General features: G+C 37.7%; 1 non-coding gene across 1 annotated transcript; it reads left to right on the forward strand.

Moving 5' to 3' along the window:
• Positions 1 to 3,152: 3,152 nt before the first annotated feature.
• TRNAC-GCA (transfer RNA cysteine (anticodon GCA)) lies at positions 3,153 to 3,224 on the forward strand. The gene has a single exon. It is a non-coding gene; the product is annotated as a tRNA-Cys (tRNA).
• The last annotated feature ends 8,107 nt before the right edge of the window (positions 3,225 to 11,331 follow it).

Below are 11,331 nucleotides of genomic sequence, written 5' to 3' on the forward strand. Positions count from 1 at the left end.
TGAATAAAGACAAATAATTCAATAATCCACACAAGAAGAATTCTTTATGGTAAGAGCCTAAATATATATCCCCAGCAGAGTCGCCATGCTGTCGCACCCCATTTTCTCGCAAAAGCGGATTTCGACATGTGATAACTCTTTTAAAGGGTATATAAGGAGGAGAGACTCCACCTAACGATTTTAAGGTGTGTTAGGGAACTTATTTGCAAATAAATCTATTTTAACTAGTTTGTGTCATCAAAGATCGGGTAAGATCTCAAATTACTTCAAAGAGAAGGGGTTAGGCACTCTTCGAGGTCCACAACTGTGGTTCCCAGCCGAAATTTACACTATGTGGATTATCGAATTATAATTACCCTATGTGATCATTTCAATTAAAGAAGAGTAGGGAGTCCAAATCACTAATTATAAGGTGAAACAAGTGATAAAAGAAAGTGCACACATGAAAGAAGTAGCTTATCCACTAATAAGTGATCGGTACAATATTTTGAGGAGTTCATTATTAAACAAAAATAATAGATTGAAAGACAAGGTGGGCGGAGGGGGGGGTCCTAAGTTTTTTAGCCTAAAGGATCACCCCGTGCATCATAAATAATACTTCGTAACTCTCTTAAGTATAAGGGTTGCTCATATTATTCAGCGGGAACAGACTATCATCTCCTTCTACCCAATATTATCTTGACGTTGTTTACCTAAAAGCTTTCTAGCTCAATTCTAAATCACGTCCTATGCTTACTTTACCCGCCCCATGCCTATGATCCAGGAGGCTTTTGGACCTACTATTTTGGTAGTTCTAGACTTCCCTTTGGCTGCTCAAAAATGAGAAAACTATGTGTGCATAATCAAAACTAATAAGACTTAACATAATTAACACAGAATGTCTCAAGTTCACCTCCTCATACAAATTCGTGTGCACGCAACTAATTAGACGAACAATTGTTACTCATATTGACTGGGCTCAAGATTAGATATATGGACAGCTATAGTAGGTAGGCTTGTAACATTCTAAGTTGTTCAAACCTTATAGGAATGGTTTCTATATGAGTGGGTACGATCAAGCATTTCAACAGTTAAGGCAAAGGCCTATAACCAGGATTTCTGGATGACCTGTTTTGACGATGAAATTGTTTATAAAACATAATTCTGTTAAAGGATCCTATAGTCATGATTTCTAGGTGAGTAATAGCATCATATAGACATGATCTCTAAAAAATTTGTATCTGGGCAGCGGAGTCATTAAGAGCACAGATTTGTTTATTTATGTAAACTTGGCTGGTCTTTTTGAGTATTGTTGTTATACCCCATGTTTTCGTACGTGAGAGTACGTCGTAAGTCAATTGATGTAATCTCATAAATGACATCATTTTTAAAAGTATATAAAGTTAGTTAATCATGTTACCTTGGAGGTTACGAATCTTTAAGATCATGGATAACAAGTACCAAGATGGTTGAAAGGCTTAGAAGCTAAACAAATTGAAGAAAATAAGTTTCGTCGAATGTCGACAAGTTGAAAATGTTATAACATGTACTTTTGGGATGATACTAGGGTTCATAATATGATAATGAGGTTATGTTATGAGTTATTTTAGTCGTAAGATAGTCGTGTATTACGTTTTGAAGTCAAGCGGGTTGTGGAACAAAATTTGGTAAAGGTCATCACAAGTTACATTCATAAATGTGCTGAAACTTAGGTCAAATATAGTTGACCTTTTCTCCTAATATCCTTAGAATTACAGAATGATCCACATATCAAATTGAAGATCTTTCCACCACAAACAGATTTGCCGCATGGCTTATTTTGTGCTTGCCCGATTAAGAGTCTCTTCCATTCTCTCTTCACCAGACAGATAGACAAATAGGCAATCTGATAGGTAGATTATGGCTTCCTCACTATCAGCAAGCTCCCACAGGCGATTAACTGCTTTTGACTTCTTCATTCAGTTTGTAGCCATACCGTATAGAGTGAAAAATTCCTTTTAATGGGATTAGCTATATTCAAGCAAGCATTCCAGCGAAACGATCCTTTGACAATGGGCCCTACCCAACACTGGGACTGACTTTATACTAAGAGAGGAAAATAAGCAAAAAAAGCTCTTTTTGAATCGGATATTGGATAGGCTAAGCTAGGTGTAGCCCGCTCTCTCTACGGTTTTGCTTGAACTTGTCAAGCCCGGGTGCCTATGCAATTATTAAGGCAGGATGCTATTGTACCGGTGGTGGAGTGGCATGAATCAAATCGTTTGTCTAGAGAGGGTGTAGCGATAACCAAATTGGACTCTACTATAAAGTAAAGATGTTGTATAAGCAACTGGCCTTAGAGTAGTATATCGAACTAAAGGACAGGAGTGACCCATAATCATTGATGAAGAGGAGGGCTTGGAAAGGGATCAAATATTAAGGAGGAGCTTTCACAAAAGCCAATAACCGATAGTTGATGTCACTAGCCTTAACTTCTTTATCTACTTGAAAGCTAATGGGAGTACTGCTTTCTTCAAGGAAGTGTCCCATATGATATTATATTAGTAAAGCTCCCTTGATCCTAGATAAGTAAGCAGATATGCCAATGACTGGAAAGATAGCGAGCACTATTCTTAACTTAGTCTCTCAGAGACCAGCTCATTGTAACCCTAAAACACGACGTTAGCGGGGTTGGGCTTCCCCTGCAGAAATACAACAAACATGGGACAACCGGGAACGATGACCCTTCTCAAGCCTGAGCCCTAAGTTGGACTTTCTCTTTCTGCTACTTGCTACTCTAAAGTTTAGGATTTAGTTTCGAACTGATGGGATTTTTCGAATGGTAATGAAGCTTGCCATTCTATTTATTTGGACGAATCCGACTCTGGGCCTGCCTCCGACCCGCACGAAAGGCGTAACGATCTGGGAAATTTGAATTTTGGATTTTGCGACTGAAAATCCACATTTGATTTTTCAATAGAAAAGTAAGAGAAAGTTTTAAACATTATGAATTTGGAGATAGACACAATCGAAAGTGAAATGATGAATCAAATCCAATCAAAAGGGAAGAAGGATTAGGATTTCTTTGACTTTTAGGAAAAATTAAGGAAAATAGAACTCAAGGTGCAAGTACAATAAAAAAGCATTTTAGTAATCCGGGAAAGTTTTCATCTATTTTGTATTTGTAGCATTTTGGCGACATGGCCGAGTGGTAAGGCAGAGGACTGCAAATTCTTTTTTCCCCAGTTCAAATCCGGGTGTCGCCTGATCAACAAAAAATTCGAAATCTCTTCTTTTCTTCTGTTCTGTTGATATAACCCGCCGAATGATTCCCCAGCAGAAGTAGAGAAAGTAGAATGTTGATACTTGTTTCATTCTAAACATCTGGTCTGGGGGGTTTTCTGAAAAAATGTAAATACCCTTGCATTGCATATTTTGACTTCAACGGAAATATTCAAATGCTAGAGGGGCTATCAAGACTTGGCAATTACCTTCTACTACAAATCAAAATTTTCTATTATTAATGCATTGTATAATGACTGGACCTTAAATTAGATTGGAGAGCCTGATAGGAAATCTAAATAGTTGTGGAAGGGGGCAGAAGATACTTTATTATATACGAGTAACTCACGAAAATCTCTGAGTTCTCAAGCATCCAATCAATTTAAATGAGGGTCAACAAAAAAAGAATAGGACCTATTATTCCTAGATGTTCCATTAGTATCATTCCCTTGAGATGTTACTGCAAATTTTGCTTGTGTTTAATCTTTCCCGATTAGAAATCATATAGGAATTTATTATAAAATGAGCGAATTTATTAGATTGGTTTATTAATAGTCTTCGTTCTTTTTGACTCTGCGCCATTGATTCCACTATTATTAGTGAGGAATAATGGAATAATTTCTTTATATTTATAGAGATAGGGGACATAATTCATATGGATATAGTAAGTCTTGCTTGGGCTACTTTAATGGTAGTCTTTACTTTTTCCCTTTCACTCATAGTGTGGGGAAGAAGTGAACTCTAGGGGTCCTACTAATTGAGTTAAGGAAGCAAACTGTATCAATATCAATTGCTTTCTAGATCATTCTGCAACACGTTTTGAACAAAATAAAAATATCTTCATTTTAAAATTCCATTGGACTTGACTGGAGTAATTTATTATAGGAATCATCCTCTTTCAATCAAAGAGGTATTTCAACGATTCCCATGTTTGTAGTTTGAAAGGAAGAGGATCCCAGGAAATTTATTCAAACCTAATTCTTCCGAAATATTCTATTTCAATGAATGGCCTCTTACCAGGTGATACTGAGGAGGGCCGGACCCTTTTTTATTTGTTTCTCTCTTTACTGTTCAAAGAAGAGGTGGTTTTGTTAAGTGTATACGCACTTTGTATGAGAAAGAAAGGATATAAACATAGTGGTTGTCTAACGAGATACTATGCAGAATAAGATCTTCAGGTGAGTCACATATTGCGCATTTACCGCTTTCGAATTTTTGAAATTGGATTTATGCTTTATCGACTTATTTCATATCATGGTTCAGGCGTTAAAAATCGGTGAGGTTTACTCTTCCTTTTCGATGCCCGTGGAACTACTGTCAATGGTTTACTCAATTACTTCTTGGGAATGTTAAAAAAAAGAAGAAGATTACTACGTGATTTTTTGAATATGCCTATATCTATAGATTTTCCTTCATTGATTTGATTCTTTCAATAGATACCGAAATTCAGATTGGAAATAAAAAATATAGTAAATCAAACTATAAGACATATGAGTAATTCATATTGATCAGAACAAATAGATATAGCAAATAAATGGAATTGGATGCTATGTCAATCCCATATATGGAATTGATATTCACATATATCACGATAATATTGTATATTGATCTATAGATCCATATCAAATGCTGCCTCTATCTTTATTTTATTCCAGGAGGCGCAATCCCTTTCTAACGCATTAAACCGTTCATTGATACGACATCCGAGTATAGAGATATTCATGTTTTCGTGAGACCGCGCATGCAGCTCCCAATGGGACCCTTTTAGGTGGTGGACGACCCTTGAACATTTTAATGGGGTTGAACGGCTCATATTTGGTCATTTTTGACCAAGGACAGTTACCAAACTCTCTCAACTCTTCCCTAACAGTTCTCCAAGGTTCCAAGTCGAATCCAAGGTGGTTTTACCTAAACCTAGCCTCAAACGTTAGTCTAAGTGAAGAAGAGAGTCTCTATGGTGTTGTGAGGTATTTAAGGGTGATTGTAAGATAAGGGAAGCTTTGGTTTGAGTTTGTTCTGATTATTTAAGGTATTTATAAAACCCTATTTCTTGGGCTTAAGCTTATCAATGTGTTGGTTATGTTATTTGGATGAAAATTTACAAGATAGAACTTGAAGTTGTATAAGAAGTTGTTGTCTCTTATTGGACTATTTTGGAGTTGTGTATACGACTTAATATTTCTAGAAATAGTGGTAAATAGCTTGGTTATAATGTTATTATTGTTGTTATGCTTGTCAATATGTTGATTATGTTGATGATGTTGTAAATAGGAGAAGAAGCAACCACACAATACCTAGAAGTTGTCCATGTTGTTGTTATATCTTGTTGGGTTATTTGATGTTACTTTTATAATGAATATAAGGTTGGAATGTCATGTCAATATAAATGTTTATATGCTGGACATGTTGATGGTGTTCTAAGTACAGGGGAGATGGGAAAAAGAGTTGAGGTTTGGATTCAATCCGAGCTTGCCGCTCGTCGTGAAATGTTGATGACTTGTTAATGAAATATTTTGTACCCTAGTGTTGATGTTGTTCTTATTGTATTGCTCTGGTTGTTGTTTCTGGTATATGGTTTTGGAGGAGGCCCTTGTTACAAGGGAAATGTTGCCCAAATTTAAATAAACTAGCTACTAGTTTAAATTGCGGACTTAGCCTTTACTCAGCATTGATTTTGAATTTCCTTATGCTATGGTAGATTGAGTTGAGTTGTTTGAAGAATTGCTTGGAAGGTATTAAGGAATCAACGAAGTTGAGGTATGTTAAGGCTATCCCTTCTTTCTTTTTGGCATGATCCATATGATACAAATGAAACGAGCATATGGCGTTACCCATGTATCCTATTATTATATCGTCTATTCATGGGTCTTAGAAAATATGTAAGCTGATAAAGTTTATTTCATGATATTAACCGAAGGCATATTGATCTTATGACATCCCGAGAGATCTTATTGACTTACTTCTTATGCATTGCATTCATTTATACATGTACATTGACCCATGACCATATGGTGTTATATACGCATATATTATATGTATATAGGGTGTGGGGAAAGGTTATGGCGTTATATACACACCATTAACTTATCAACTGGTATACGTTGATGATTTCGCCCATAGAGGCCGAGATGATATGATGGGATGCCCTCAGAGGCTTGATGATGTTATGTACACATATACCTATGCATGATATAACATTTATACGCATATGCATGACATTATAAATGTTTCATGATTCACAGAACTATTCAGACTTACAGGTTGAGTTCTTTACTTTATGTTTCTTTCATGTCTTTTATATACTGCTTTTATACCTTACATATTTGGTACTTTATTTGTATTGACAACCCATTTGCCTGGGGACACTGTATTTCATGCATGCAGGTCCCGATAGATAGGTTGACAGTCCTCCTAGTAGGCTATCACCTCAGCGGAAGGTGTTGGTGCACTCTACTTGCCCCGAAGTTTACTATTTGGTTAGTATGCTTTGGACATGTATAGATTGGTATGGTGAGGCCCTGTCCCGGCCTTTATGACGTCTATGTACTCTTAGAGTCTTGTAGATAGATTTCATGTATATGGATGATTGTATGGCATTGTCGGCCTATGTTTTGAGTGTATAAATGATCATGTCGGCCTTATAGTCCCCTATATCACATGTATAAGTTTCTGTATCATGTTGGGTCATCCTATGTCGAGTATTATCTTATGTTTTATTCTGGTTATCTCATGATGGCCCTTCTGTCCCACTTACTCATGGTAGTATGATAAGATAGATATGTTACATTGGTACTCGATTGAGTAAGGCACCAGGTGCCCATCGCGACCATGCAGTTTGGGTCGTAACAATTATAGCCCTATTTTCTCATTTATTTCTTATTCTATGTTTGTTTATTGTTATGTGACTTGCTGGGGTGGTTGATATATTTCCAGGGATGTTTCGGAATGAATTGGGGCACTTAATCCCAAGGTTGGAAGCCTAAGTTGTAAGAGTTAACCGGATGTTGACTTATGTGTAAATGACTCCAAAATAGAGTTTTGATGGTTCTGATAGCTCCATATGGTGATTTTGGACTTAGGAGTATGTCCGGATATCGATTTGGAGGTACACAAGAGGTTTTGGCTTGAATTGGTGAAAGTTGGAAAAGTTAAAATTTGGAAAATTGAGAAGTTTGACCGAGAGTTGACTTTATTGATATCAGGCTCGGATTTTGGTTCTGGAAGTTGGAATAGGTCAGTTGTGTCATTTATGACTTGTGTGCAAAATTAAAGGTTAATCGTAGTTAGTTTGATAGGTTTCGGTATCGATTGTAGAAGTTGGAAATCTATTAGTTTCAATAGGTTTAAATTGGGGCGCGATTCGTGTTTTTGTTGTTATGTGATGTGATTTGAAGCCTCGACTAAGTTCGTATGATGTTTTAGGATGGGTTGGTACATTTTGATGGGGTCCCGGGGGCCTCAAGTGTGTTTTGGATTGAATCGAATTGAATTTTGGACTTGTAAAGTTGCTGGTATGATCAGATCTGGTGCCGCCGCAACTGCGTGAATTTAGCCGTAGGTGCGGAGCTGCAGAAGCGGCCAAGGGGTCGCCAATGCGATTCTGGAGTGGTAGGTCCACATAAGCGGATGTTGTTGGGTAGAAGCACACCCGCAGGTGCAGTTAGTCGGGCCTTAAGTGACTTCCGCAGTAGCGGATTTTTGACTGAAGAAGCGGTGAAAGTGATAGCAGGTGCGAGATGCCTGGCAGAATAGATATAAATGAGGGTTAGAGTATTTTCTTCATTTTTAGACTTTGGGAACTCAAATTGAGGCGATATTTGGAGGGGTTTTCACTAGATTTCCAGAGGTAAGTGATTTTTGATCCTTTTTGTCCATGTATTTTGAATACCCATTGATTATTTCACCTATTTGTCATGAACCTAAGTTAGAATTTGGGGATTTTTGACCCACGTATTGGAGATCAAGATTTGGATATTTGAGTGTAGATTTATGGTCCAAATTGGATGATTTTGATATGGTTGGACTCGTTATTGTATGGGTGTTCGGATTTTGTGAATTTTGTCGGGTTTTGAGGCGTGAGCCCGGGGTTGACCTTTTGGGTTGACTTTTTGACTTTGGTTAAAGAACTTAGATTTATCATATGGAATCGATTCCTATAGGTTGTATTGATTGTATTAAGCTATTTGTGACTAGATTCGAGTAGTTTAGAGGCTGATTCGCGAGGCAAGGGCTTGTTGGAGTTGTGATTTGAGTGGTTTGACGTAAGTAACACTTCTAAACTTGGTACTGAGGGTATGAATCCCCAAAATACGTGTTATGTGGTTGGTGTTGAGGTGACGCACATGCTAGGTGACGGGCGTGTGGGCGTGCACCATTGTAATTGTGACTATGTTGATTCTGTGGCAATGTGTAGTTATCAAATCTTGTCATTATTCATGAAATCCCTACATATTATAGTTATTGAGCTGCGATCCATGTTAGAAATCATGTTTAGGGTATATGCTTAACCTGTTGGGACCCGTTGAGGTCATTTCTGCGGTTGAGCTATTTGCTTAAATTGCAATTATGTACTCAGTCACATTCATCATTTGCATATCATATCTTAGTTTTTGTTATCATTTATTGTTACATCATGTTATCATTGTTTGGGCTGATAGGCAAGAGATTTGTGAGCCCGAGAAACTAGAGAGATTGATGACTGAGTTGGGGCTTGATGCCCGTAAACCTTGACTTTCCTTCCTTTCCATTTTATTTTGTATTGTTGTATAATTCAGACAGTTGTATTAGAGATTTAGACTGTGTTGACACTTAGCCGTTCATGTACTTGATAAGTGTGGATTTTAACCACATATTATTACCTTCTTGCTTTAGTTTTAGTCCTAAAGTGTTGATTTATGTTCCCAAAACTAATGAAAGTGCGCAAATTGCAGGAATGTGGGAGAATTGGACTCTAATGAAAAAATCTAACTCAAAAAGGAGTGTTCCGTCTCATAAGGCAAGAAGGAGCGCATCAGGCCAAAAGTGCGGCCAGCACAAGAAAGCGCGGACCACAGAATTCTCTCTACGCCGGAGATATAGTGTTGAAACTCAGTAGTTGATTGAATAAAAGCGCGGACCGCAAAACATGGTCGCACTGATAAGAATTCAAAAAGTTCAGAGAGAGTGCAAAATGACCAAGAGTGAAGCCTTGCCAGAAGTACGGACCCCACATAGAATTGTACGGCCGAAGAAGCTGAAGTGCCGCCGCAGATCAAATTGTGCAGCTACAGAATCCCTCAACCTGCAGACTCGAGCATAGTGAGGACCGCACATGGAATTGTGCAGCCGTAGAACCTCCCGGAAGGTATTCTTGTCAGCGAATTTTAGGCCACTATAAATAGACGGGAATCACTTATTTAAGTCATGTTTGGTAGTTGTTTTGAGCTGTAGCCATTGTAGTTTACCACTTTTGGTAATTTGTGACCAATATGTTAAAAATACATTAGTTTGTCATTTTAATTTTGTATTATGGCTTTTATTAGTATTTCTTCTTTATTTTCTTCCATTCCCACTATGGGTAGCTAGATATTTTCTTAGGTTATGACCCAACCCTAGTGTGTAAACCTTAAGGGTAATTAATCTAATACTTGTTTATGATGGGGTGTTTGTTATTTAGCCTTGTTCATGCTTTAATTTTAGAATTAATGGTTGCAAACGTTGACTCGTGCCTTTTTGACTTGGTTTTTACTTGAGAAAGAGGGACCAAGTCTAGGGAAACTTGGCTAACATGAAATTAGCCTAGTTAAGGTTTTGACTAGCCTAATTAAAGGGTTTGAACTATAGATAAGAAAAACCCGACTCATATAAACTATTTGGCTTGATACCCATTTGGCCTTGAGAAAGGCAAATCGGGCAAAAATCACTTTATGACCGAGAGGTATTTAGTGGGTAACTTAGAGTTGAGAGCTATAATACATCCCGATCACTAAAACAAGTGTTAACGTAATTAACCCATTAGGCTAACACCTAGGAGAAGGTTAGATCCCTAGGCATTTTACCTATTTGAAAATAACCAAGAGCAATTAATCAATCTCTAGTTTCATTTCTCTAGTTAATCACTGTTAGTATAGATTGTAGAAGTAATTTGCAAAACCATCTTGTTTGGAAGCGTATTTAAGCTATTCCTTCTACACTCATCAAGTGTACACTCTATCACCCACATTTATCTCCCTACGGAAATCGACCCCGACTCATAGTTGGGTACTATTCTTCCAATGACCTCTTCCACTCATTATTGAGTGTGGATTGGGAGTGGATCAATTTTTGGCATTGTTTCCGGGGAGTTATAATGGTGTTAGCTATATATTTGAGTGTATTTTTGGAATATCTTATTTCCCTTCCGTGTTACTAACTTGTTTAAAGAAATCATAGGTACAAACATGGCGAACAATGAGCTCGAAAATATGCCTTTGAGGGACTTGGACGGTGAGGAGGAACAACTCAATGAGGTACCTCAAGTGCCACAAGCTAATCGGAAAGGCTGGGTACCACAAGACAACATGCCCATTCTACCCCCACCTCCACCACATCCACCACAAGTAGCCCAACACCGGATATTGTCCAATGAAGGTTGTGCTAGTACAATAGTCCCTCCTTGTATTAGGGAGGGCAACTTTCAAATCACAACGTGATGCTCACTTTACTTAAGCAACATGGCTTCTTCACCGGTGTACCAACCCAAAATGCTTACAAATATTTGAAGGGCTTTGTGGATACATGTTGGAGGAGCAAGCAAATTAATGTTTCTGAGAATGCATTGAGGTTAAGGCTTTTTCCCTTCTCTCTACGGGGAAAAGCTTTAGATTGGTTGGAACGTTTTTCGAACCATTCAATACATACTTGGGATGAGTTGGCGACCAAGTTCATTGCTAAGTGTTTATCTCCCGGGCACATGGCTACACTTCGGGATGAGATCTTGGCATTCAAATAAGAACTGAATGAGCCACTACACAAAATTTGGGAGAGCTATAGAACAACGGTTAAGGAATGTCCCAATAATGATATGATAGAAAACATATTGTAACAGACCTTTTATCATGGGATTAATACAAC

This window comes from Nicotiana tabacum, chromosome 9 (assembly GCF_000715075.1).
Source record: "Nicotiana tabacum cultivar K326 chromosome 9, ASM71507v2, whole genome shotgun sequence".
Classification (NCBI taxonomy): Eukaryota; Viridiplantae; Streptophyta; class Magnoliopsida; order Solanales; family Solanaceae; genus Nicotiana; species Nicotiana tabacum.